The following is a 24,308-nucleotide window of genomic DNA, read 5'->3' as shown; positions in this document are numbered from 1 at the left end:
GAGGCTAAACATTAGCAGATATCGAGAGAGGCATATATCTAGCAAACTACAAGGAACATTGCAGATGAGAATACTTATTGACCCAGCAAATTATAGGCCGGTTAGCTTATTAAGTGTGATTAGTAAACTCTACTCAAAGCATCTCCTTAAAAAGTTTACAGAAAGGCTAGAGAATGAAGATATCCTGGCAATAGAACAAGTGGGCTTCAGACCCGGAAGGTCCACGATAGATCATTGTCTAACGTTACAACATCTCATCGACAAATACAAATCAGGAGGGCAGGCCTCACTATATGCTGCCTTCGTCAACCTAAACGAAGCATTTGATACAGTCTCCAGAACCAGACTCTGGAACAGACTACAGGGTACCAATATAGATAGAAGACTCCTGCTCTTAATTCAGGGACTGCATGCAAACATGGCTCTTATAGGCCATAAACTAGAACAAGTTACAAACTACAAGTATCTAGGAATGGTGGTATAGGCCTTAGGAACCAACAAACTACACATAAACTCCATTGGGAGCTCAGCAGGGAAAAAATGCAAATTGTATCCTTAAATTCTTCAGACCACAAGGGGGCTTCTTCGTCCCTGCAGCTCTAAAATTATACAAGGCCAAAACTTTGGCACAACTCCTCTATGGTTCCTTTTTGGGCCCACCTTCCTCTGCTTTCTCCCCACTTGAGAGAGTTCAATCTAGACTTCTTAGCGCTCTCCTCCAGGTCCCCAGATGTGTCTCAAACGCATGGGTTAGATTGGAAACGGGGATGATGAGAGTGGAGGCTAGCATCTGCCTAACATCAATCTGCAAATGGCTGACATTGAACCTGCTCTCCCGAGGGATAGCCCCATTGATCCTCTGTGACCAATTCCAGTCGGGCTGGCAAACTGCAGTCCTGAACACCCTCTGGAAACTGGGTTTTGCCCCTCAAGCCCTTCTAAGTCTGGGCTTGGACCAGGCAAAAGCTATGGGCAGGCAAAGTATATTAGACACCAAGAGACAGCAGGACTGTGCAAGGTGCCCCGACTATAGAATTGGAGAAATCGAGAGAGATATAGCTGCACTGGCAGCATGTCTCTTCTTTCTCGTATCTAGGGTTGCAAGAAGGGCCTTTACACTCACCAGCAGCTCGGCTCTTCCCTCGCTGGTCCTGGATGGAGCTTTTAGAAAAGTCCCCTATGCTCAGAGACTTTGCACCTGTCCATTGGGAGAGATAGGAAGCCCAGAACACTTGTTCTTTAGATGTCCCTCTTATGAAGAGGCACGTAGTAAGATCATGGATCCCCTACTGGTGAGGCTCACTGACCTCCCACAAAAGCAAAAATTTGACCTTTTGCTGTTAGGCAAAGACAAGAAGATGACCGGGATGGTCAACAGATTCTGTGTACAGATCTGTAGGCACAGACCATCACCCAACTCAAAATAGTCCGGCAATACTTATTGTTTTTGCAAATGAAACCCCTAAAACATTGAGATTTTGATAAAAAAACTGGGCATTTTAAAATCTGAAAACAATGGATGTCACCAGTGCTTTTTTTCCTAAAACAATGTCAAGAGCTACTCTGGTTTTCCTACTCATATGTAAATACTGCCCCTCAACGAGGCCAAACGTAGACCTTAAACACAGTTTTTTGTGTGTGTCCTTTTGTATAATCAAATAACATAAGGATTGAGACATGGTGGCATTAGTAATTAAGGATATGTGCTTCCAACAAAGGCATCCAACCAGGGACTATAATAATCTATAATGAAATATAAACTCTTGAATGAGAATACACTCTTCCCCCGTGGGGTTAATCATTGAAAGAAAAATGTTTGTGAGATTTCTAGGCATTTGTGCCAAGTGTCCATTAGGAAAGAGCAATGCTGACTCAAGGCGTGGAAGCCAAAAGCAAACAGTATAAATGCTCCAGACATTTCTGTATTCCTCACCAGAGTCTTCCAGCTTCCCTTGACTTCAGTTGCTCAGCCTTTCCTGCTGTTGGTAAGTTGTCTTTAAATCAAAGCTTTAATAGGAAAAGGGCACAGAGGCATTCTGTGACACTGGAGCAGATACACTATGGATTGTGTTTTGAAAAATTAAGGAACAGCTAAAGCTATTTTTGGTCATCTGCATACTATCCCTTGCTTTTTCCTGTAGGACTTATTTCAGTCATTAACAGTCGTCAACAGGTTTACCATACCCACTGAGTCTCCCCTATATATCTTCTTTCTTTTTTGGTAAACACTCATAGCCAAGTAAGATTCTCTTCCATAAACATGGTTTTAACAATGAGTCCCTAAGTGACTGTGGAAGCCAATTCTGGATCCACACATCCTTCCACAGTGGTGACATTGGTTTCTGGGCAGGATTTGATCACGGTGTGGATTTGCCAAGGGTGCCTTCCTCATAGCACGTTTCTCCCTTGAGTCCTGAGTATGAGTGTCTTCAGAGCCCATGACACCTTTGGTAAAGGCTGTTCTCCAACTGGAGCACTCGCAGGCCAGTTGTCAGAGTTTATACTACATTTTTTAAAAAATTTGCCTTTAGACAGTCTTTAAACTTCTTTTGTTGACCACCAGCATTACACTTTCCATTTTTATGTTTGGAATAGAGTAGTTGCTTTGGAAGATGATCATCAGGCATCCACATAACATGACCAGTCCAACGAAGTTGATGTTGAAGAATCATTGTTTCAATACTGGTGATTTTTGCTTCTTCCAGTATGCTGATATTAGTTCGCCTGTCTTCCCAAATGATGTGTAAAATTTTTCTGAGACACCGTTAAGGTTTGGTGACTTCTGTTTCAAAGTATCTGAAGAAATGGAAGGATTTGCTGATCAATTAATTAGACATGAGAATACAGAAAGGGGAGGCATGAGGAAGTCTGGAAAGTAAGTTATAAGAAATTAAGATCTGAAACTATACGTGTTGTATGTCTTTTATGTTTTATGTTTTGTTTGTTATCTTAAAAATTTGTGAAAATCTCAATAAAAAATTATTGAAAAAAAGATCAAAGTATCTGAAGAAGTGTCCATGCACACAAAAGCTTATACCCAGAACAAACTTAGTTGGTCTCTAAGGTGCTACTAGACATTGTTTTATTTTATTTTTGAGGCACAGGGTAATTTGAAAATTGCAAGCTTTCACATTTGCCTCATAGATTTGGTGTGCATCGCAGTGGAAACATGAAAATACTTACATAGCTGGAATAGTGTAATGGATTTGTTTTAGCCTGAGTGGATTGTCTGATCCAGGGACACAAAGTGCATTATGAGGAATGAGGATTCACTCTATTCACATACCAAGGGTAATACAGTCATACCTTGGTTTTCGAACAGCATAGTTCTCAAACGCTTTGGTTCCTGAACGCTGCAAACCTGAAGTGACTGTCCCAGTTTGCGAACTATTTTTGGAGGCCGAACATCCAAAGCCACATTCTGTGGCTTCTGATCGGCTGCAAGAGCTTCCAGCATCCCATCAGAAGCCGCGCTTTGGTTTCTGAATGTTTCTCAACTCGAACAGACTTCCGGAATGGATTCTGTTTGACTTCCAAGGCACGACTGTACAGGAGAGGGTATTTTTTTTTTTTTTGAGTAAGCCTTTAAGTAAGTAACCAAGGACCACCTAAGGTCACTCTTTGAACTTGTATACTCCCCTCCTCAAATTTGTAGTTCTGACTCGCCTCATGCTGTTGCCATGCAGGTGTGTGAGGAACGAAGACCTCATTCTCCCCACAAAAAAGGAGGAGAAGTTGGGAGGATGAGGGTTTTTTTTGGTTTTTTTGTGCCTGTATATCACCTTGCTAAAAATCTATCTGCTTGCTATATTTTACCATTTACTGTCATGTAACTGGAAACCACTTTCAGAAAAGATTGCTCATAGTATTTATTGATGCAAAATTTGTAATTAAAACAGAATCCGAGTAGACATTAGTGCACACCATCTTAAACACTTCCATGTTATTTTTTCCAGATTCACACCAGTTGTTCTACGATGACTACAGATGTAATGACACCCATTATGACATGCAGCATGCCTATTGAAGTAATGACGCGGGCAGCCGACGGAACACTTAGGCCAATGACAATAATGGTGGAGATGGAGATTGATGTTATGAGACAGGGAACAAACACGACTCTCCCCAGCCTCACCCCTGCCCAGATAAATCAGGCTAGCATGCTTGCTCCTTCATCAGCAATGCAGCTGCCTTCACTGATGCAACCAAATTCTTTTGCTTACAATCTCCCTTCTCGTCCAGCGACAGTTCCTATACTGAGACGAAGATGAGCTTGTCTCTCTTTCGAATGGGATTGTGATCCCCCACAGGAACGGGGTGTGGGGAATGGTACCTGAAATGCACACCATGGATCAACGTATAATGGCCATTTGTCATGGATGCTGTAGCTGAGATTTCTGCATTGCAGAGGGTTGGACTTGATGGCCCTTGTGGTCCCACCCAACTCTACAATTCTAGGATTGTATGGTGTCAGGAATGCTGAGCCTCCACAATCCAGACAAACCAGAATGGATTAGATCAAAAGGTTGCTCAGCATCTCTGACACTCTCGCCTACACATCCCTGATCAATGCTTCTTTGAGCTTTCCTTCTATCTCTCTTTACGTTTCTGTTTCCTTTCTATCACTCATTGATGGCACTCTGAATATCGTTCAGGCCTGCAAGAGTTCTGATGCTTCCAGTTCCCTGAGAATCTCTTCCTTCCCCTGTGTACCTTTGCCTTGTGTCAATTATAAATTCATCTGTCACTTTGTCATTTAACTCTTTTGTGGCTGAAAGGATTGTTGACCTATTTGAAGCCGCTCACCTAAGAAATGGTTTCATTATCTCCTCTTTCCACTACAATAAACACTATCTATCTGCATCATAATTATATTTTTGGTTCTGTTCATTTTTCATTTCTTTTACTCATTCCTAGGTTTCACTCCTAGGCATGGGGGGGCATGTCTATCTTAGATACATTATTTCCAATAGGTCTACACTGAGTAGAACTTAGCTGGCTACAGCCCTACATCTAAAAATAACATCCCCATGTATAGTATAAAAAGGGTCCTGTCAGGGAACTGCCATCTAAGCCAGAGGGAGAGGGAGGGCTCCAGAGGGATTCCGGAGAGCGTCCCGGGATGAGGAGAAGCAGCCCATCTTCTGGGGAAGGAAATCAGCATAGCACCAGTGGAGAAGGGGGGCAGATGGGGGAGTCGACGAGGTTGTCCCATGACTCCTCGCTGGGAACCAGCAAGGAGAGCATGGGTCCTCCGCTGTCCACACCCTCCTTGCACAGAAGGCTTCCACACAGGGAGAGTAGGCGGAGACTAGGCATCAAAGAGCCTGGTGATGCAAAATGATGCCTTGAAGGACCTTAAGAAATTCTTCCAGGCAATGGACGCGATGTACTCCAGCGAGGTGGAGCAAACTGTGACACGGCGGGAACTGATGGGGTGCAAGCAGGAGGGCCAGTCCATCAGAAACTACTGGTCGTGCTTTGCGATGCTAGTCCACCGACTCGGGTGGGATCTGGACTCTGAACTGATACAAATGTTGTTTGAGGCGGGTCTATCCCCCAAAGTGAAAAACGAGTTGTCCCGAGTGCCCCGGCCCCGGTCGATGGATGAGCTCACAAAGGCTGTGCTGGCGACCAGCGTATGCCAGGAAGCGTGGGCTCAGGAGAAGCGGGAGATCAGGGGGGAACGTTTCCATGACAACCACATTCCTGAGATACCGAGGGAGCTTTCCCAGGCGGCGGAGCCGATGGAAATTGATGGCACGCGAGAGAGAGAGGGTTCAAACCCCGGTGAAGGTTGTAAAAGGGAGGGAAAGGAGTGGAAAACTACCAAGAAGTGTTTCCTCTGTCAACGACCAGGTCATTTTGCTAAGGTCTGCCCTCAACAAAAAGCCTGGCAAGGGATGGTGGGGGCGGCAGGCCACGATGAGAAGGGGGAGGAAGGGCAGACGCAGGGAAATGACAACGCCTGGCTGCCAACCAGCAGGGGCAGCAGCCCGGCCAGCGACCAATAGAACTGCCCCAGCCTGCCCCCCCAGGCAGCTATTGCCATAGAAGTGGTGCTAGAACTCGCGAATGGGCGCCCCGTCAAAGTTAAGGGACTGCTGGATTCGGGCAGCTCGTGTAATTTCTTCAGCAGAGACTTCGCTCTGGAGCACCAACTCCACCTGTTACCTCTAGATTTTCCCTCGCAGGTGACCACCATTGATGGCAGGGAACTTCGGGGGGGGGAGTGACACACCAGACCCTGCCAATGCGAATGAGGGTCTCCAGGCACACAGAGACCATTGCCTTTCATGTGGCCACGCTGGCAGGACCCCCAATAATACTGGGAATGAGCTGGCTGGCACTGCATGATCCAGTAGTGTCATGGCATCAGCGGTCAGTCACCTTTGGCTCAGCTTACGGCTTAGGACACTGTCTGGGAGGGGAGAACCCAAGAATGATGGTGGCCAGGGTGGCTGGGCTGGCCTTGGAACAAAAAGGGGAGGTGCCACCACAATATGCTGACTTGAAGGAGGTCTTCAGTGAGAGAGAGGCAGATAGACTACCCCCCCACAGGCCCTTTGACTGCCAAATCAACCTACTCCCAGGGGCTCAGTTGCCGGTGGGTAAGCTGTATGCCATGTCCGACCGGGAGATGCCGGAGTTGCGGCAGTTTATTGACAAGAACCTGAAGAGGGGGTTCATAAGGGAATCAAAGGCAGTGGGGGGCAGTCCGGTGTTCTTTGTGGACAAAAAAGAGACTAATCAGCCCAGATTAGCCGTGGATTACAGGGCCCTTCCCAATGCCCAGGATTGATGACATTTTAACACGGGTGAGGCAGGGGAAATTTTTTTACCAAGCTGGACCTCAGGGTTGATTAGGGTAAGGGAGGGGGACGAATCTAAAACAACTATGTTCACCCCCCTGGGGGCTTTTGAGTACTTAGTTATGCCATTTGGATTACAATCGGGCTCCGCCTGCTTTCAAGCATTCATGCACCACGTGTTGGGTCCCCTGCTGTACAAGAATTGCGTAGCCTTTTTGGATGGTGTCTTAATGTATTCGGACAATGAGACGTCAGGGAAGTGCTACAGAGATTTCAGAAGCACCAGTTGTGGGTCAAGCTGGAAAAATGCCAATTTCACGCCAGAGAGGTCGAGTTTCGGGGGTACAGGTTGTCAGACAAGGGCCTAGCTATGGACCCAGGCAAGGTGAAGGCAGTGCTGGAATGGAAAGCCCCCCAAACCCGGAAGGATGTGCAGAGGTTCTTAGGCTTCAGCAACTTCTACAGGAAGTTCATCAAGAACTTCGCCCACTTGACAGCGCCTATAACAGATTGTCTTAGTAGCAAAAAGAAGTTCGCGTGGACAGAGAGTGCCCAGCAATCCTTTGAAAGGCTGAAGAAGGCGTTCACTTCGGAAGAGCAGCTCCTGCATGTTGATCTGTGAAGAAGTCCATGAGACTGGAGACGGACATGTCCGACCGAGCCATTGGAGCGGTCCTTTTGCAGCCCGGGGCAAAGCAGGGCTGGAGGCCGTGTACCTTTTTCTCAAGGAAGCTGAGCAAGTCAGAGCAAAACTACACAGTGTATGACCGAGAACTGCTTGCGATCTATGCGGCGTTTCGGCAATGGAGACCTCTGTTGATAGGGGCGTGGCACAAGATCCAGTGTGATGGCCTGGGAATCCGATTCAAAGGCTGAACCGGAGGAATCCCAGCCTGCACAGGAGTCCCCGCCTCCAGGGCCGGCTGAACTGGGGCAGGGCCTTGATTCTGAAGCGCCTGCACCTGTGCCAGATCCTCAGGAGCAGGCACCAGGTGAATCCACTCTGGCTCCAGAGGTGGTTGAGGACTCAGTGCCTACAGGTGAGTCTCCCCCTGGGCCCAGTAACCCTTTAGCCTCTCCTGAACTGCAGAGGCTCAGGGCAGAGAGGCGAAGGGAACTGGTTTCTCCCAGGAGGAGTGCTCGCCTTAAGGCCAGGAGAGGCGGGTCTCCTGGGGGCCGGGGCCGCCCCTGGCCTCAGAGAAGATAAAGGCCAGTCAGCCCGGTCCCAGGTTGTGGGAGCAACATCATTGATGAGCTGTTTCGGCCAGCATCCAGTCCTGTTTCCCCCAGAGTTCCTGTCCTTGCCTGGCTTCCCACTGTGGACCCTGCTTTGCCCGAGGAGGACTGTCTGCTGACCCTCAACTCAGGTCCTGGATCTCACCCCACGGTAACCTCCCCCCTGGACCAGCACATCCAGGTTTGTACTGACCACAAGAACTTGGAATACTGGCGGACCGCGCAAGTGCTCAACCAGAGATCAGATACGTGCCGGGAGAGGAAAATGTAAGAGCAGATGCTCTCTCCCAGAAACCGGAGTACATGGAAGGAGAGGGACAACCAGAGATCTGACACGTGTTTCCCGAGGACCGGTGTGTGTGTGTGGGAGCGTTGGTTGGGAAATGAGAACTGGCCGGGCTTACTAGAGACGACGCGTTTGCTCAAGTAAAAATCTGGGAACTCCGGGACAGAAGGGAAGACCATGGAGGGTTTGATGAAAAGGAAGGGCTGCTGTACTATAAGGGGGCACTGTATGTACCGGGAGAGACCTTGAGGGGGAAGGTACTTAAACAACTCCACAACAACCCAACAGCTGGACACTTTGGACAGCACAAGACCATGCTGCTCATCACCAGGCAGTTCTCATGGCCAAAGGTGAGGGAAGACGTATGGGAATATGTACGAGGGTGCGACCAATGCCAGAGGGCAAAGGGGGAGAGGGCTGCCCCCCCAGGGTTACTGGAACCCTTACCTACACGGGGAAGGCCCTGGGAGGTGGTGTCCATTGATTTTATGACAGATTTGGCCAAGTTAAGGGGGAAGACAGCAGTCATGGTAGTAGTCGATCTACTGACAAAAAATGTGCCATTTCATAGCTTGCTCACACGCGGCAACAGCAGAGGAGACAGCCAGGTTGTTTGTGGACTACATTTTCAGACTGCATGGGGATCCCTCGAGGGTAATCTCTGATTGCGGGAAACAATTTACTTCCAGGTTCTGGAGGAAGCTCATGAGCTTGCTACAGGTCGAGGTGACCTTCTCGACGGCGAGGCACCCAGAAACCAAGGACAAGCAGAAAGAGCGATACCTACGCTGCTACGTCAGCGAGAGACAGAAAGATTGGGTGGAGAAATTAGCTTTGGCTGAATTTGCGTACAATAACGCTGAACATGTGTCCACAGGAATGAGCTCTTTCATGGCCAATTATGGGTGTCACCACAGGGCCTTCCTGGGGAGGGGGGAGGAAGGATGGAGTGTACCCGCGGCTGAGCAATTTGTGGAATAAATGGAGGCCTTGCACCAGCAACTCAAGATGCACTTGGAGCGGGCCAAGGAAGTTTACAACAGGCAGGCAGACAAGCACCATCGGGAGGGGGAGGCCATATGGGTGGGAGACCAGGTGGGGTTGTCATCCCAAGGGTTACCCCTAAAGGGAGGGTGCAAGAAGTTGCAGCCGAGGCGGCTGGGGCTGTTTGAGGTAACTCAGCAGGTGAACCCAGTGGCATTCAAACTCAAGTTGCCTGACAGCATGAAGATACATCCGGTGTTCCATAGGCCCTACTTTCACCGTACAGGGAGGGGCGGGAATTTCCAGGGCGGGAGGGAGGAGTCACTGCAACCAAGCCATGGAAATACTTGATTCAAGGTGGCGAGGTCGCCAGGTGGAGTACTTGGCAGCTTGGGAGGGAGAACCCAGGTCAGAAAACACGTGGGTCCCCGCTGAATCAATCAATGACGGCTATCTAGTGGAAGAATTCCACAGCTTGTTCCTGGACAAGCCAAAACCACCAGCTAGATTCTGGGAGGAAGAATATGGACCCACAGACGACGAAGGGGGTTTTCTGGCCTCCGAAGAGGAGGAAGGGGAGGTGTCAGAGGGAGAAGAATCAGATTGGGAGGTTCACCCTGCGGGGAGAGATCTGAGCGGGTGGGAGATTGGTTTTGAATCCTCAGAGGATGATGACAGCTCCTTCAGGGGATTCCCTGCATCGTCGGCTGAGGAAAGAGAGGAGGTTGTATCAGAAAATCGTGCCGGGGTGGAGGGGGTCCTGGGGAGGAGGTGGATGTCAGGGAACTGCCATCAGAGCCAGAGGGAGAGGGAGGGCTCCAGAGGGATTCCGGAGAGCGTCCAGGGATGAGGAGAAGCAGCCCATCTTTTGGGGAAGGAAATCAGCATAGCACCAGTGGAGAAGGGGGGCAGATGGGGGAGAGCACTGGTCCTCCGCTGCCCACACCCTCCTTGCGCAGAAGGCTTCCGCGCAGGGAGAGTAGGCGGGGACTAGGCGTCAAAGAGCTTCTTTGCTGGAAGAAGTTCAAGAAACGGCCACTGGCGCATTCTGCCAGCGATTGAGACTGGCTGTCCGGACAGAAAAGGTTCACTCAGGCAACCCAGCCAGGTGTGGCACCGGTTTACGCATGAGCAACCCCTAGAACCATTACAGGTCCTCACATGTAATAATATAAATCAGAAATGTAGGGAACATAATGCCATAGTTAGTTATTTCAGCAGCAGCAAACACCACTGCAATAAGTATTAGGTAGTTATGATTTTATATGTTTGGATGTGAGAGCGATCTGGCGGCAAAATCCATTGCCCATTGATCGCCAGGGTTGATTTGGCTGATCTGGCTAGCTAGGCAAGTGTCTCCTCCCTCCCTCATATGCACCCCCTTGTCAGTACGCCTTTGAGTCGATGCCAATGACTGGGCTCAACAACTGGATCTGCCCCGACTGGGCTAGGTGACTGGAGTACTTCCAGAGACCCTCCACTCCTGGAAAGCAGGTCTAAGTGAACTGGACCCACAACTGTGAGTTGGGAGCACCAAACTCAGCAGAGTATAAACAACACGGAAGAAAGCTGTGAAGCATAACTTCTTTTATTTCTAATAGCTACTGCAAGCTGAAACTAAAGCGCTACTGGCTTGAATGAGTGTATAGGAACTGTCACTAGACGAGAGGGGAGATTGTAATATTAATAGATATGTCTTCAATAGAGATGATTGCTTGAATAGATATGTATAATTTCAAAATGGGTGTCGTTACAGCTGTAGTCATCGTAGAACAACTGGTGTGAATCTGGGGAAAAAATAACATGAAAGTTTTTAAGATGGTGTACACTAATGTTAACTCGGATTCTGTATTAATTACAAATTTTGCATCAATAAATACTATGAGCAATCTTTTCTGAAAGTGGTGTCCAATTACATCACAGTAAATAGTAAAATTCAGAAACAGATAGATTTTTTACAAGGTGATATAGAGACAAAAAAAACCCACCCTCATTCTCCCAACTTTTCCTACCTTTTTGTGGGGAGAATGAGGTCTTCGTTCCTCACACACTTGCATGGCAACAGTCGTACCTTGGAAGTCGAACAGAATCCATTCCGGAAGTCCGTTCGAGCTGAGAAACATTCAGAAACCAAAGCGCAGCTTCTGATGCGATGCTGGAAGGTCCTGCAGCCGATCGGAAGCCACAGAAGCCCCATTGCATGTTCAGCTTCCAAAAATAGTTCTCAAACTGGGACAGTCACTTCTGGGTTTTGGGCGTTCGGGAACCAAAACGATTGAGAACAGTTACCAAAATTAGAGGATATGGTGGATTTGGGTTTATTACTGCATTTCTGAATGTGTCACTTTATTCAGCATATTGGGACACAGTGCAAAAAGGATATGAGTGTTGCATCCATCCTGTTTTGAATGTAATCCATTCATTAGCGTGCCTGCAATCTGAAGCCTGCAGAACTGCCATGGAATCTGTTCCAAGAAGCTGCCTTGCATTCCGAACCAAGTTCCATGTACGTTTTACATTCTCCCTCATTGTGGGAGGCTCTGTGTTATTTTTAATTAGTTTGTAGCATTATTGTTCTTGTCATGACTGTTTCAGAGCCAAAATAATTGCTGGATCATGGCAAATATTGCAGATGAACGCCTGGTATCTGCCAGCTCAGTGCTCTCCAATTCCATGTCTGCGCAATGTGCATATGTATCCAGTGTCTCTTCTTGTTGTTGTTGTTGGGGAGAGATGGGGACTACCACTAGCTCTTGAGGGAGCTGGAAGATAAAGGAGATGATTAGAGAAGCCTCCTCCTTTTTCTTTTTTTCCAAGACTTTCAAGATAAAAAACCCCAACTGCCAATATTAACAAAAACATTGAAAACATAGGGGAATGGACAAGTCTACCATCTTCTTTGTAACTGTTACTGTGTGTGTGCATTAATGATCTCTTAGAAATAATTTATATGGAAAACATATACCAGGCTAAACATTAGCAGATATCAAGAGAGGCATATATCAAGCAAAGTACAAGGAACATTGCAGATGAAAATATTTATTGCTTTTGGAAATGAAATCCCAGAAACTTTGATTAAAAAACTGGGCATTTTAAAATCTGAAAACAATGGATGTCACCAGTGCTTTTTCCCCCCAAAACAATGTCAACGGCTACTCTGATTTTCCTACTCATATGGAAATACTGCCCCTCAATGAGGCCAAACGTAGACCTTAAACGCAAATTGTTTAGGGCTATGCGTCCCCCCAGAAAAAAGGCACTAGGTGCGACGCATATTTGCGTCCTTTTGAATAATCAAATAACATAAGGGTTCAGCCAAGGTAGCATTAGTAATTAAGGATATGTGCTTCCAACAAAGGCATCCAACCAGGTACTATAATAATCTATAATGAAATATAAACTCTTGAATGAGATCACACTCTTCCCCCGTGGGGTTAATCATTGAAAGAAAAATGTTTGTGAGATTTCTAGGCATTTGTGCCAAGTGTCCATTAGGAAAGAGCAATGCTGACTCAAGGCGTGGAAGCCAAAAGCAAACGGTATAAATGCTCCAGACATTTCTGTATTCCTCACCAGAGTCTTCCAGCTTCCCTTGACTTCAGTTGCTCAGCCTTTCCTGCTGTTGGTAAGTTGTCTTTAAATCAAAGCTTTAATAGGAAAAGGGCACAGAGGCATTCTGTGATTCTGGAGGAGATTCACTAGGGATTGTGTTTTGAAAACTCAAGCAACAGCTAGAGCTTTTTTTGGTCATCTGCATACTATTCCTTGCTTTTTCCTGTAGGACTTATTTCATTCATGAACAGTCGTCAATAGGTTTATCATACCTGTCAGGGTTTCTGGGAGAGAGGAGGAGATGACAGAGGAGACGGAGAGCGAGTGGGAGGAGGGGCAGAAGGATGAGGAAGAAGATGACGGAATTCTGAGGGAATCCACGAGTCTGAGCAGCGAGTCAGAGGATTCTCAAAAGGGGGTTACCTTAATCAAGCAAAGGGGAGGAGAAGGGAGAAGCGGAGAGGAGCCCAGTGGAAGACAGAGGAAGCAAGAGACGTCTCAGCCGGAACGGAGTAAAGGGGGTGGAGTCGTCAGCCTCTCGGAGGGAGCAGGATTAGGAGAGAACAGAGAGAGGGGGTTGGAGCAGGGTGTTCAGCCGGAAAGGGTGGAGAGCAGAGCAGGGGGTGGTGTAGCGGTCGAAAGAAAGGTCAGCAGCAACGTACGCGCGCCAAGTTCAAACGTAGAGGCGCGCGGAAGTGGAGAGAGCTCAGGGGAGGAGCCCGGCCCTAAAGCCAGAAAGAGGGGGGAAGAGGCGGCAGAGGATTCAGCCTCAGGCGAGTCACGGAGAGAGGGAACCCAGGGGGGCAGGAAGACCCTGCGGAAAAGAAAGGAGAGGAAGAGGTGGTCTAGAGCCAGGCTATTAAGTTGGTGCGGAAGAGGGGAGGAGTCAGAGGGGACTTCAGCGGTCTAACGTGGCAGACGTACGGCCACAATGCTGAACTGTATGAGAAGCAGAAATCTTCAATAAACTTTTCCGGTGAATAAGCTGCAACGGAGTGAGGTCTCTTGTGAGCTGGGACCAGACCTGGGTGGCCGTGACAGTAAGTCCCCTCTCTCAAAGCAAAAATTTTTTTTTGCGAAGCTCACGAACGGGAGCAGCCATGAGCGCTGAGGAGCAGCTGGTTGCATTGCGGAATCAGGTTACCGCTCTCACATCGGCAGTCATTGCTTCGCAGAAGAAGAATGACGACTTGGAGAAGACATGCCAGGATTTGCAGGCAAGGTGGGAGCGCGCGGACAAGGCGGGGGCCCCAGGATCCAGAGCGGAGGGCATTGCGCTTGGACGGAGGGGGGGTGCCCTAGTTCCGCATTTTAATGGCAACTTGCAAGACTATCCCAATTTCAGAGCGGACGTTGTATATGCACTGCACTTACTCCGTCACGATTTTAAAGATGAGGAGGAGAGAGTGGGGTTCATTGTTTCGCACCTGCATGGGGAGGCCAGGGCTTGGCTACGCAATTTGTGGCGCGAAGATGGACCGGCCCGTCGCGATTCAACTGCGTTCATCAAAGCGATGGATTCTTGTTTTCAATCCTCTGTGGATGTGGACATTGCGCGCCGTCAAATGCACGGGCTGAGGCAGGGGAAAGCGACTGTGCGCCAATACCACTCTAAATTTTTTGCATTGCTCACCGCCTTAGATTGGCCAAAGGACAGTAAACCGGTCAGAGATCTTTTTTGGGAGGGATTGAGCCCCCCCATCAAGGATGAGATCGCTAGGGGGGACAGACCCCAGACCCTAGAAGACGTGGTGCAACGGGCTTTAGCTCTTGGAATTCGACATGAGGGGCGTCCGTGGCATGAGGAGGACGGGCCCCAAGCGCGTGCGCAAGCAAGGACTCTCCCTTTTGGGCACAGGGACTTCAGCCGTGCGCACCCCTCGCCAATGGGGAAGGACAGAGAGGAGCCAATGGAGATTGGTGGTGCTAGGGCTCAGAAGCCATCCCAGAGCCCTGTCCCTGGTGCAGCCAAAGCGAAGCCTCCTAGAGGAACCAGGAAGTGTTACATCTGTGACAGTGCGCACCATATGGCGAAAGAGTGCCCCCAGAGGCTCCAGAAGCACACTGCAGCGCTGGCAACTGTAACAGCAGAGGTGCAACCAGGGGAGCAGCTTCAGGGAAACGACAGTGCCTGGCTGGAAGCAGAGCTACTGGGGCTCAGCCAGGCGGATCTGTAGACAAGCCCCCAGCATCACTGCAGAGCGTGGACCCTTTGCCTCCCAAACCGGCAGTTCTGCTCACAGCAACACTCCAGTTGCCTGATGGGAGACTCCTCGAGGTTCCAATAACGATCGATTCGGGAAGCAACGCCGACTTCATGGGACTGCAGTTCGTTAAGCAGCACAACATGGCGCTCCTGCCTGCAACGACGCCTCTGAACGTGGTCACGGTGGACGGCAGGAAGTTGCTGGGGGGGCAAGTGGTGCAGCAAACCCCTCCCATGATGATGCAGATTGGCAACCATCGAGAGCTTATTAGTTTCAATGTCACCCACTTATCGGACACACCCATCGTGTTAGGCATGAGTTGGCTGGAGAGGCACAGTCCCGCGGTTGCGTGGTACCAGAGGCAGATCAACTTTTGTTCATCGTATTGTGCTCAGCATTGCTTTCAGACCGATCAGGGAGGAGAAGCTGAGCAGCCATTGCATCTGGGTATGGTGCAAACAGTGCCTCACAAGTACCAGGACTTCTTGGAGGTTTTCTGTGAGAAGGAAGCTGACAAGTTGCCGCCTCATAGACCTTACGACTGCGCGATTGATTTAGTGCCAGGGGCGCAATTGCCTGCTGCCAAGCTGTACTCCATGTCGGAGGACGAAATGCAAGAGCTTCGGGAGTTCATAGACCATAACCTCAAGCGCGGTTTCATCCAGGAATCTAAAGCAGCGGGAGGCAGCCCTGTTTTCTTTGTGAAGAAGAAGGACACGCCCCAAAAAAGGCTTATAGTGGATTACAGGTTCATCAACAGCTTGACTAAGCCCAAAGCTTTCCCCATGCCCAAGATTGACGACCTTTTAGCGACCGTCAGGAGGGGCAAGATTTTCACCAAGCTGGACCTACGTGGAGCTTACAATCTCATCCGCATCCGGAAAGGAGATGAGTGGAAGACCGCCATGTTCACCCCTCTGGGCACATACGAATACAGGGTCATGCCTTTCGGCCTCCAAAATGGCAGCCACGTTTTTCAAGCATTTATGCACCACGTGCTAGCAGGTCTCCTCTACAAAAAGTGTGTCTGCTTTCTCGACGATATCCTGATTTTCTCGGAATCGCCGGAGGATCACGATAAGGACGTGAGGGAGGTCCTGCAGAGGCTGAAGGAACACAGGCTGTACGCCAAGTTGGAAAAGTGCCAGTTTGATGTCAGAGAGGTTGATTTCCTTGGCTACAAGTTGTCCGACGAGGGATTGGCCATGGACAGGGCTAAGGTTCAAGCGCTGTTGGACTGGAAAAGCCCTCGAAATCGGAAAGAGGTCCAGAGGTTCATCGGCTTTGCCAATTTTTACCGCAAGTTTATTAAAGGTTTTGCGAACGCGACGGCGGCGATCACTGACACCCTCAGTTCCAAGAAGAAGAAGTTCGTCTGGACCGAACAAGCGGAGCGGTCCTTCCGGACGCTTAAGGGTCTTTTCGCCTCCGAAGAGCAGCTGCTCCACGTGAATCCCGGCAGACCCATGCGGGTAGAGACCGATGCGTCGGATAGAGCGGTTGGGGCCGTTCTTTTGCAAGAGGATTCACAAGGCAACTGGCGACCGGGTGCGTTCTACTCCCGGAAGCTCAGCAAGACGGAGCGCAATTATACCATATGGGACAGGGAGTTGTTGGCCATTCATGCAGCTTTCAAAGCGTGGCGACACTTCTTAATAGGAGCCAAGCACACGGTGCAGGTCCGCACGGATCACAAGAACTTAGAGTATTGGCGGACGGCTAAGTTGCAGACCCAGCGACACATGCGCTGGGCGGAGTTCTTTGCGGACTTCGACTTCAAAATAGAATACATCCCAGGAGACTCCAATGTTATTGCAGACGCGCTGTCCCGAAAGCCGCAATACTTGGAGGAAGCAGCTCCAATCGCAGCAAAGCACATTTTCGCACCGCAGGCGTGGACGTGCGCTACCATCGCAGTCGACCTGGACGCGGTGCGACGCGCGTTGCAAAGGGATCAGTTTGCACAGTCTAAGATGGAGGAGCTACGCGGAGGGTCGCGACACAACGATGAGTTTCAATTACAAGATGGACTTTTGACTCGTAAGGGTGCCCTTTACGTGCCCACCGACGATCTTCGAGCCAAGGTTCTGCAACAGTTGCATGACGCCCCTAGTGCAGGCCATTTCGGCAAAGAAAAGACGATGGAGTTGGTGGCTAGAGACTTTTGGTGGCCCCAGATGAGAGGAGAGGTGGCGGACTACGTCGCCAGGTGTGATATCTGCCAGAGGTCCAAACCAGTGCACCAGAAGCAGGCGGGATTGCTAGAACCGCTGGAGACACCGCAGCAACCGTGGGAGAGGGTAGCGTTGGACTTTGTTACGGACCTGCCCAGCTCCAGAGGTAAGACGGCGGTGTTAGTGGTGGTGGACTTGTTCACCAAGATGGCGCACTTCATCCCTTGTGCCAAGGTGGCGACGGCAGAACAGACCGCAAAGCTCTTCATCGATCACGTCTTCAGAGTGCATGGACTTCCGCAGTCCGTCTTGTCCGACAGGGGGCGCCAGTTTGTTTCCACTTTCTGGCGAAAGCTTCTGGGCATCTTGCACGTCAAAATCAACCTGACATCGGCGAGGCATCCACAAACCAACGGTCAAGCGGAGAGGGTCAACGCGATCATGCAGCAGTACCTGCGGTGCTACGCCAACCAGCGACCTGCGGCGTGGGTGGACTATCTGCCGATGGCTGAATTCGCCTACAACAACACGAAACACGCTTCCACCGGGGTAACGCCTTTCTTCGCGAACAATGGCCGTCATCCCAGAACCTTCCCGAGATTTGCGGCACCAGGAGGGGGGGGGCCTCAAGATGCCGACCAGTTTGCAGCGGAGTTGCAAGAGGTGCACGAGGAGCTGCGGAGACATTTGGAGCTGGCAAAACAGGCGTATAAGGTGCAGGCCGATAAGCACAGGAGGGCGGGAGAGGACATCCAGGTTGGGGACTGGGTGTGGTTAGCAGCCCACGCGATGCCGGCCAGGTCATTGGCCAAGAAGAAGTTAGGACACAGGCAGCTAGGGCCATATCAAGTTGAGGCTAAGATCAATCCGGTGGCTTTTCGTATAGCCCTTCCGGAAGGTTCCAGGGTGCACCCGGTCTTTCATAGGTCGGTGCTCACTCCCTACAAAACCCCACACAGGTTTCAAGAGTCAGGAGCACCCCCAGAGCCACGTAGGAGGGCGCCTGAGAGGGGGGAATCGCCAAGACCAGAACCTCTTAACGAGGTCACAGAGATACTGGACTCGAGATGGGGGGAGGAGGGAGTTGAATATTTTCTCGCCAGGGAGGGCACACCAGCCGCTGCTAATAGTTGGGTGCCAGGCTACGAGTTAGACGAACCCCTTTTGAAAGAAGAGTTCCATGCACTTTTCCCACATAGACCCATGCCAGCTGAGTACTTTGATGACTGGCTTTTCACACCCACATTGTCAGATAGCACGTTCAGGGGTTTCTCTTCCCCCGAGGAAAGAACACCAGAATCAAGCCCGCCCAGGGGATCGTGCTCGGGGGTGGACACGGAAACCCCTTATTGGTGGGAGGAGCAGCCAGAGGAGGAATGGCGTAAGAGGTGGCTGATAGGTCCTTGGCGGGCAGCACCGGAGGAAGTAGCGATGGAAGCAGAGACTGAGAAGCATTTGGGGGAAGAACCCGACTTCGAATACACTTACACAGAACTGCCAGCAGAGAACATTGACGTAGACGACCTGTATCCTGAGCCTACCCCCGAAGAGCCGCAGTTTCCACAACCGGTCCCCGGCGAGCGGGAGGGGGGAAGGGGGGGCTTCGAGGGGGGGATGGATGTCAGGGTTTCTGGGAGAGAGGAGGAGATGACAGAGGAGACGGAGAGCGAGTGGGAGGAGGGGCAGAAGGATGAGGAAGAAGATGACGGAATTCTGAGGGAATCCACGAGTCTGAGCAGCGAGTCAGAGGATTCTCAAAAGGGGGTTACCTTAATCAAGCAAAGGGGAGGAGAAGGGAGAAGCGGAGAGGAGCCCAGTGGAAGACAGAGGAAGCAAGAGACGTCTCAGCCGGAACGGAGTAAAGGGGGTGGAGTCGTCAGCCTCTCGGAGGGAGCAGGATTAGGAGAGAACAGAGAGAGGGGGTTGGAGCAGGGTGTTCAGCCGGAAAGGGTGGAGAGCAGAGCAGGGGGTGGTGTAGCGGTCGAAAGAAAGGTCAGCAGCAACGTACGCGCGCCAAGTTCAAACGTAGAGGCGCGCGGAAGTGGAGAGAGCTCAGGGGAGGAGCCCGGCCCTAAAGCCAGAAAGAGGGGGGAAGAGGCGGCAGAGGATTCAGCCTCAGGCGAGTCACGGAGAGAGGGAACCCAGGGGGGCAGGAAGACCCTGCGGAAAAGAAAGGAGAGGAAGAGGTGGTCTAGAGCCAGGCTATTAAGTTGGTGCGGAAGAGGGGAGGAGTCAGAGGGGACTTCAGCGGTCTAACGTGGCAGACGTACGGCCACAATGCTGAACTGTATGAGAAGCAGAAATCTTCAATAAACTTTTCCGGTGAATAAGCTGCAACGGAGTGAGGTCTCTTGTGAGCTGGGACCAGACCTGGGTGGCCGTGACAATACCCATTAAGTCAATCACCCATCTCCTACTACCTTCCTTCTTCCTACTAGTTCCTGAGAAATGTAATCCCTTATTTCTTCTTTGGTAATCAATTCAGTTCAATTATTAGGCATAACACCCCACACATTAACTAACAAGCATCATATGCAGATTGTATAAAATACAGGCTCAGCAAACACAGTTTATCCCAGTCTTATTCTTAACTCCAAGAAATAAATCGATGAACATAGATAATATAGTTACAGATAGGTAGCCATGTTGGTCTGCCATAGTCAAAACAAAAAAATTCCTTCCAGTAGCACCTTAAAGACCAACTAAGTTAGTTCTTGGTATGAGCTTTCGTGTGCATGGTATCTGAAGAAGTGTGCATGCACACGAAAGCTAATACCAAGAACTAACTTAGTTGGTCTTTAAGGTGCTACTGGAAGGAATTTTTTTGTATAGATAATATAATACAACATAGCAACATCACCTACCAATAAAAACCACTAAGTCTCTTTATCATGGCCCATTCTTTTTTCATGGACAGCACTTAAAAATTCAGCCGCTATTAAAGTAATTTGGTCATCGCTGTCCGCCACCAGGTCCTGAACAGTTGGTTGTGTAAAAATCTGTCTATTAATCACTCATAGCCGAGTAAGATTATCTTCCATAAACATGGTTTTAACAATGAGTCCATAGATGACTTTGGACGCCAATTCTGAATCCACACATCCTTACAAAGGGGTGACATTGGTTTCTGGGCAGGATTTGATCACGGTGTGGATTTGCCAAGGGGACCTTCCTCCTAGCATGTTTCTTTCTTGAGTCCTGAGTTTGAGTGTCTTCAGAGCCCATGACACCTTTGGTAAAGGCTGTTCTCCAACTGGAGCACTCGCAGACCAGTTGTCAGTGTTTATACTACATTTTTTAAAAAGATTTGCCTTGAGACAGTCTTTAAACTTCTTTTGTTGACCACCAGCATTACACTTTCCATTTTTATGTTCGGAATAGAGTAGTTGCTTTGAAAGACAATCAGGCATCCACATAACATGAGCAGTCCAACAAAGTTGTTGTTGAAGAATCATTGCTTCAACACTGGTGATCTTTGCTTCTTCCAGTACACTGATATTAATTTACCTGTCTTCCCAAGTGATGTGTAAATTTTTTCAAAGACACTGTTAAGGTCTAGTGACTTCTGTTTCAGAGTATCTGAAGAAGTGTGCATGCACACAAAAGCTTATACACAGAAGAAACGTAGTTGGTCTCTAAGGTGCTACTAGACTTTATTTTATTTTTGAGGAACAGGGTAATTAGAAAGTTGCAAGCTTTCACATTTGCCTCATAGATTTGGTGTGAATCGCAGTGGAAACATGAAAATACTTACAAAGCTGGAATATTGTAATGGATTTGTTTAACCTGAGTGGATTGTCTAATCCAGGGGCACAAAGTGCATTATGGGGAATGAGGATTCACTCTATTCACATATCAAGGGTAATACAGTCATACCTTGGTTTTCAAACAGCATAGTTCTCAAACGCTTTGGTTCCCGAAAGCCAGAAACGCAGAAGTGACTGTCCCAGTTTGTGAACTATTTTTGGAAGCCGAACATCCAATGGGGCTTCTGTGGCTTCCAATTGGCTGCAGGAGCTTCCTGCATCCCATCAGAAGCCGCGCTTTGGTTTCTGAATGTTTCTGAAGTCGAACGGACTTCCGAAACGGATTCTTTTCAACTTCCGACGTTCGACTGTACAGGAGAGGGTTTTTTATATGACTAAGCCTTTAAGTAAGTAACCAAGGACCACCTAAGGTCACTCTTTGAACTTGTATACTCCCCTCCTCAAATTTGTAGTTCTGACTCGCCTCATGCTGTTGCTATACAGGAGTGTGAGGAACGAAGACCTCATTCTCCCCACAAAAAGGGAGGGAAAGTTGGGAGGATGAGGGTTTTTTTTTATTTTTTGTGCCTGTATATCACCTTGCTAAAAATCTATCTGCTTGCTAAATTTTACTATTTACTGTGATGTAATTGGACACCACTTTCAGAAAAGATTGCTCATAGTATTTATTGATGCAAAATTTGTAATTAAAACAGAATCCGAGTAGACATTAGTGTACACCATCTTAAAAACTTTCATGTTTTTTTCCCCCCAGATTCACACCAGTTGTTCTACGATGACTACAGCTGTAATGACACCCATTATGACATGCCGCATGCCTATTGAAGTAATGACGCGGGCAGCCGATGGAACACTTAGGCCGATGACTATAATGGTGGAGATGGAGATTGATGTTATGAACCAGGGAACAAACACGACTTTCCCCAGTCCCAGCCATGCCCAGATAACTGAGGCTAGCATGCTTGCTCCTTCATCAGCAATGCAGAAGCCTTCACTGATTCAACCAAATTCTTTGGTTTTCAAGCTCTTTTCTCGTCCATTGGAGCCTATACTGAGACAAAGATGAGCTTGTCTCTCTTTCGAATGGGATTGTGATCCCCCACAGGAACGGCGGGTGGGGAATGTTACCTGAAATGCACACCATGGATCAATGTCTAATGGCCATTTGTCATGGATGCTGTAGTTGAGATTCCTGCATTGCAGAGGGTTGGACTTGATGGCCCTTGTGGTCCCATCCAACTCTACAATTCTAGGATTGTATGGTGTCAGGAATGCTGAGCCTCCACAATCCAGACAAACCAGAATTGATTGGATCAAAAGGTTGCTCAGCATCTCTGACACTCTCTCCTACACATCTCTGATCAATGCTTCTTTGAGCTACCCTTCTATCTCTCTTAAGCGCATCCTTTCTGTTTCCTTTCTATCACTCATTGATGGCACTCTGAATATCCTTCAGGCCTGCAAGAGTTCTGATGCTTCCAGTTCCCTGAGAATCTCTTCTTTCCCTTGTGTACCTTTGCCTTGTATCAATTATAAATTCATCTGTCACTTTGTCATTTAACTCTTTTGTGGCCGAAAGGATTGTTGACCTATTTGAAGCCGCTCACCTAAGAAATGGTTTCATGATCTCCTCTTTCCACTACAATAAACACTATCTATCTGCATCATAATTATATTTTTGGTTCTGTTCATTTTTCATTTCTTTTACTCATTCCTAGGTTTCACTCCTCGGCATGGGAGGGGGGGCATGTCTATCTTAGATACATTATTTCCAATAGGTCTACACTGAGTAGAACTTAGCTGGCTACAGCCCTACATCTAAAAAGAACAGCCCCCATATATACTATAAAAAAGGGTCTCACATGTAATAATATAAATCAGAAATGTAGGGAACATAATGCCATAGTTAGTTATTTCAGCAGCAGCAAACATCACTGCAATAAGTATTAGGTAGTTATGATTTTATATGTTTGGAGGTGAGGGTGATCTGGCTGCGACATCCATTTCCCATTGATCACCAGGGTTGATTTGGCTGATCTGGCTAGCTAGGCATGTGTTCCCTCCCTCACTCAACGGTCCATGTACACCCCCCTGTCAGTACGCCTTTGAGCCTATGCCAACGACTGGGCTCAACAACTGGATCTGCCCCAACTGGGCTAGGTGACTGGAGTAAAACTGAAGCGCTACTGGCTTGAATGAGTGTTACAGCTCTCACTCAGCCATCTAATCTCTACATAGATAACACTCAGACTCCCCATGGAGTCAGGCAGGGGAGGAAGAAGCGAAGAGCAGTTTCCTACACCTCCTTTCTGAAAACATCATATCAGGAGATTCTCGCAATGGGAGGGGGGTGAATATATCCACACACATACACAAACACCCGAAGCTGCATGCTCGTTGAAAGGGGATGGCCATCCCAGATAGGAGTGTACCATTCTTCGGTCAAGGGTATCAAGGGGAAAGAAGGGGTGCTCTCTCTGTCTCTCTCCCTCTCCCGTAGACCTAGAACATGGCTAGGGAAAGATTCCATTCACCTCAGAGACAGGGGGGAAAGGCCAGTTCTCTATGCGTGAGTCAGATGTACATTCCAAACCTGACAGTGCGCTTCATTCAGCCAGGAATGATTGGAAGAAGCCCAGAGAGAGTTGTACATTCTGCCTGAGGACATTGTTCTATGATGAGCACTTTTAACTGGGTGCCTAGTGAAGTACATGACACAGAGGAGTGATCAGTTCACGTTTAGCCAGCCTCTCTCAGCGTCATCAGACCTTACAGTGCAACATCAGAGGGTACTTAAACATATATTTCAAAGATTTGCAACATGAATGTGAAGAGGTTCTGACATTTGCTGTCACTCCCTGCTTTGCTCAACAGCTGAGACACCACACACAGCTGAGGAGAGGGAGCCAGATGTGTGTGCTGGTCCCAGGGGGAAGGTTATCGTTGGCGTAGTCAAAGTCCGGTCCTGGGTCACAAGCCTGGAAACAGTTCACAAGGAGCGGGGTGAGGTCCGAAGCAGGGAGTCAGGCGGGGACAGGAACACTGGAAGGTCAGGTCCGGGTCCGGGCAGGAGCAGGTACTCAAAGACGTTGCTCCCACAACCTGGGACCGGGCTGACTGGCCTTTATCTTCTCTGAGGCCAGGGGTGGTCCCGGCACACAGGAGACCCGCCTCTCTTGGCCTTAAGGTGAGCACTCCTGCTGGGAGAAACCAGTTCCCTCTGCCTCTCTGCCTTAAGCCTCTGCAGTTCAGGAGAGGCTGGGCTTACTGGACCCAGGGGGAGACTCTCC

General features: G+C 48.9%; 4 long non-coding RNA genes across 5 annotated transcripts in view; 2 read left to right on the top strand and 2 right to left on the bottom strand.

Annotated features, from left to right (window-relative positions):
- Positions 1-24,308, bottom strand: part of LOC309358725 — a 258,724-nt gene that overhangs the window by 75,116 nt on the left and 159,300 nt on the right. The gene's annotated exons all lie outside the window — the stretch shown is intronic.
- LOC309358760 overlaps positions 1-24,308 on the bottom strand; it is a 150,745-nt gene that overhangs the window by 17,156 nt on the left and 109,281 nt on the right. The window lies entirely within an intron of this gene.
- LOC309358778 lies at positions 1,689-4,872 on the top strand. Its single transcript, XR_014163589.1, has 2 exons — positions 1,689-1,985; positions 3,957-4,872. It is a non-coding gene; the product is annotated as an uncharacterized lncRNA (long non-coding RNA).
- LOC309358772 lies at positions 12,665-22,691 on the top strand. The gene is made up of 2 exons (XR_014163581.1): positions 12,665-12,943; positions 21,773-22,691. It is a non-coding gene; the product is annotated as an uncharacterized lncRNA (long non-coding RNA).

Source organism: Podarcis melisellensis, assembly GCF_964234715.1.
Source record: "Podarcis melisellensis genome assembly, chromosome: 16".
NCBI lineage: Eukaryota > Metazoa > Chordata > Lepidosauria > Squamata > Lacertidae > Podarcis > Podarcis melisellensis.
This window is presented reverse-complemented; position numbering and strand designations above follow the sequence as displayed.